A 4595-nucleotide genomic window follows, 5' to 3' on the forward strand; every position below is an offset into this window, starting at 1 on the left:
ATGCAGTTCCAAGGGACAGTGAAAACCAGCTACAGCATTCCGTGCTGGCAGCTTTCGTGTGGGCGCAATCGCTGGACGTTTCCAATTTGGCAGCCGGGCTCTGCGAGAGAGAGATACACAGTGTTGCCCCTTTACCAAGCCAAGCTTTTGGGGAAAGCGAATGTCTGTGTGGCAGCGAATGCAGTTCCAAGGGACAGTGAAAAGCAGCTACAGCATTCCGTGCTGGCAGCTTTCGTGTGGGCGCAATCGCTGGACGTTTCGAATTTGCCAGCCGTGCTCTGCGAGAGAGAGATACACAGTGTTGCCCCTTTACCAAGCCAAGCTTTTGGGGAAAGCGAATGTCTGTGTGGCAGCGAATGCAGTTCCAAGGGACAGTGAAAACCAGCTACAGCATTCCGTGCTGGCAGCTTTCGTGTGGGCGCAATCGCTGGACGTTTCCAATTTGGCAGCCGGGCTCTGCGAGAGAGAGATACACAGTGTTGCCCCTTTACCAAGCCAAGCTTTTGGGGAAAGCGAATGTCTGTGTGGCAGCGAATGCAGTTCCAAGGGACAGTGAAAACCAGCTACAGCATTCCGTGCTGGCAGCTTTCGTGTGGGCGCAATCGCTGGACGTTTCCAATTTGGCAGCCGGGCTCTGCGAGAGAGAGATACACAGTGTTGCCCCTTTACCAAGCCAAGCTTTTGGGGAAAGCGAATGTCTGTGTGGCAGCGAATGCAGTTCCAAGGGACAGTGAAAAGCAGCTACAGCATTCCGTGCTGGCAGCTTTCGTGTGGGCGCAATCGCTGGACGTTTCGAATTTGCCAGCCGTGCTCTGCGAGAGAGAGATACACAGTGTTGCCCCTTTACCAAGCCAAGCTTTTGGGGAAAGCGAATGTCTGTGTGGCAGCGAATGCAGTTCCAAGGGACAGTGAAAACCAGCTACAGCATTCCGTGCTGGCAGCTTTCGTGTGGGCGCAATCGCTGGACGTTTCCAATTTGGCAGCCGGGCTCTGCGAGAGAGAGATACACAGTGTTGCCCCTTTACCAAGCCAAGCTTTTGGGGAAAGCGAATGTCTGTGTGGCAGCGAATGCAGTTCCAAGGGACAGTGAAAACCAGCTACAGCATTCCGTGCTGGCAGCTTTCGTGTGGGCGCAATCGCTGGACGTTTCCAATTTGGCAGCCGGGCTCTGCGAGAGAGAGATACACAGTGTTGCCCCTTTACCAAGCCAAGCTTTTGGGGAAAGCGAATGTCTGTGTGGCAGCGAATGCAGTTCCAAGGGACAGTGAAAAGCAGCTACAGCATTCCGTGCTGGCAGCTTTCGTGTGGGCGCAATCGCTGGACGTTTCCAATTTGGCAGCCGGGCTCTGCGAGAGAGAGATACACAGTGTTGCCCCTTTACGAACCAAAGCTTTTGGGGAAAGCGAATGTCTGTGTGGCAGCGAATGCAGTTCCAAGGGACAGTGAAAACCAGCTACAGCATTCCGTGCTGGCAGCTTTCGTGTGGGCGCAATCGCTGGACGTTTCGAATTTGGCAGCCGGGCTCTGCGAGAGAGAGATACACAGTGTTGCCCCTTTACCAAGCCAAGCTTTTGGGGAAAGCGAATGTCTGTGTGGCAGCTAATGCAGTTCCAAGGGACAGTGAAAACCAGCTACAGCATTCCGTGCTGGCAGCTTTCGTGTGGGCGCAATCGCTGGACGTTTCCAATTTGGCAGCCGGGCTCTGCGAGAGAGAGATACACAGTGTTGCCCCTTTACCAAGCCAAGCTTTTGGGGAAAGCGAATGTCTGTGTGGCAGCGAATGCAGTTCCAAGGGACAGTGAAAACCAGCTACAGCATTCCGTGCTGGCAGCTTTCGTGTGGGCGCAATCGCTGGACGTTTCCAATTTGGCAGCCGGGCTCTGCGAGAGAGAGATACACAGTGTTGCCCCTTTACCAAGCCAAGCTTTTGGGGAAAGCGAATGTCTGTGTGGCAGCGAATGCAGTTCCAAGGGACAGTGAAAAGCAGCTACAGCATTCCGTGCTGGCAGCTTTCGTGTGGGCGCAATCGCTGGACGTTTCCAATTTGGCAGCCGGGCTCTGCGAGAGAGAGATACACAGTGTTGCCCCTTTACGAACCAAAGCTTTTGGGGAAAGCGACTGTCTGTGTGGCAGCGAATGCAGTTCCAAGGGACAGTGAAAACCAGCTACAGCATTCCGTGCTGGCAGCTTTCGTGTGGGCGCAATCGCTGGACGTTTCGAATTTGGCAGCCGGGCTCTGCGAGAGAGAGATACACAGTGTTGCCCCTTTACCAAGCCAAGCTTTTGGGGAAAGCGAATGTCTGTGTGGCAGCGAATGCAGTTCCAAGGGACAGTGAAAACCAGCTACAGCATTCCGTGCTGGCAGCTTTCGTGTGGGCGCAATCGCTGGACGTTTCCAATTTGGCAGCCGGGCTCTGCGAGAGAGAGATACACAGTGTTGCCCCTTTACGAACCAAAACTTTTGGGGAAAGCGAATGTCTGTGTGGCAGCGAATGCAGTTCCAAGGGACAGTGAAAACCAGCTACAGCATTCCGTGCTGGCAGCTTTCGTGTGGGCGCAATCGCTGGACGTTTCCAATTTGGCAGCCGGGCTCTGCGAGAGAGAGATACACAGTGTTGCCCCTTTACCAAGCCAAGCTTTTGGGGAAAGCGAATGTCTGTGTGGCAGCGAATGCAGTTCCAAGGGACAGTGAAAAGCAGCTACAGCATTCCGTGCTGGCAGCTTTCGTGTGGGCGCAATCGCTGGACGTTTCGAATTTGGCAGCCGGGCTCTGCGAGAGAGAGATACACAGTGTTGCCCCTTTACCAAGCCAAGCTTTTGGGGAAAGCGAATGTCTGTGTGGCAGCGAATGCAGTTCCAAGGGACAGTGAAAACCAGCTACAGCATTCCGTGCTGGCAGCTTTCGTGTGGGCGCAATCGCTGGACGTTTCCAATTTGGCAGCCGGGCTCTGCGAGAGAGAGATACACAGTGTTGCCCCTTTACCAAGCCAAGCTTTTGGGGAAAGCGAATGTCTGTGTGGCAGCGAATGCAGTTCCAAGGGACAGTGAAAACCAGCTACAGCATTCCGTGCTGGCAGCTTTCGTGTGGGCGCAATCGCTGGACGTTTCCAATTTGGCAGCCGGGCTCTGCGAGAGAGAGAGATACAAAGTGTTGCCCCTTTACGAACCAAAACTTTTGGAGAAAGCGAATGTCTGTGTGGCAGCGAATGCAGTTCCAAGGGACAGTGAAAACCAGCTACAGCATTCCGTGCTGGCAGCTTTCGTGTGGGCGCAATCGCTGGACGTTTCGAATTTGGCAGCCGGGCTCTGCGAGAGAGAGATACACAGTGTTGCCCCTTTACCAAGCAAAGCTTTTGGGGAAAGCGAATGTCTGTGTGGCAGCGAATGCAGTTCCAAGGGACAGTGAAAACCAGCTACAGCATTCCGTGCTGGCAGCTTTCGTGTGGGCGCAATCGCTGGACGTTTCGAATTTGGCAGCCGGGCTCTGCGAGAGAGAGATACACAGTGTTGCCCCTTTACCAAGCCAAGCTTTTGGGGAAAGCGAATGTCTGTGTGGCAGCGAATGCAGTTCCAAGGGACAGTGAAAACCAGCTACAGCATTCCGTGCTGGCAGCTTTCGTGTGGGCGCAATCGCTGGACGTTTCCAATTTGGCAGCCGGGCTCTGCGAGAGAGAGATACACAGTGTTGCCCCTTTACCAAGCCAAGCTTTTGGGGAAAGCGAATGTCTGTGTGGCAGCGAATGCAGTTCCAAGGGACAGTGAAAACCAGCTACAGCATTCCGTGCTGGCAGCTTTCGTGTGGGCGCAATCTCTGGACGTTTCGAATTTGGCAGCCGGGCTCTGCGAGAGAGAGATACACAGTGTTGCCCCTTTACCAAGCCAAGCTTTTGGGGAAAGCGAATGTCTGTGTGGCAGCGAATGCAGTTCCAAGGGACAGTGAAAACCAGCTACAGCATTCCGTGCTGGCAGCTTTCGTGTGGGCGCAATCGCTGGACGTTTCCAATTTGGCAGCCGGGCTCTGCGAGAGAGAGATACACAGTGTTGCCCCTTTACCAAGCCAAGCTTTTGGGGAAAGCGAATGTCTGTGTGGCAGCGAATGCAGTTCCAAGGGACAGTGAAAAGCAGCTACAGCATTCCGTGCTGGCAGCTTTCGTGTGGGCGCAATCGCTGGACGTTTCGAATTTCGCAGCCGGGCTCTGCGAGAGAGAGATACACAGTGTTGCCCCTTTACCAAGCCAAGCTTTTGGGGAAAGCGAATGTCTGTGTGGCAGCGAATGCAGTTCCAAGGGACAGTGAAAACCAGCTACAGCATTCCGTGCTGGCAGCTTTCGTGTGGGCGCAATCGCTGGACGTTTCCAATTTGGCAGCCGGGCTCTGCGAGAGAGAGATACACAGTGTTGCCCCTTTACCAAGCCAAGCTTTTGGGGAAAGCGAATGTCTGTGTGGCAGCGAATGCAGTTCCAAGGGACAGTGAAAAGCAGCTACAGCATTCCGTGCTGGCAGCTTTCGTGTGGGCGCAATCGCTGGACGTTTCGAATTTGCCAGCCGTGCTCTGCGAGAGAGAGATACACAGTGTTGCCCCTTTACCAAGCCAA

Source organism: Mycteria americana, unplaced genomic scaffold (genome assembly GCF_035582795.1).
Source record: "Mycteria americana isolate JAX WOST 10 ecotype Jacksonville Zoo and Gardens unplaced genomic scaffold, USCA_MyAme_1.0 Scaffold_27, whole genome shotgun sequence".
NCBI classification, from domain to species: Eukaryota; Metazoa; Chordata; class Aves; order Ciconiiformes; family Ciconiidae; genus Mycteria; species Mycteria americana.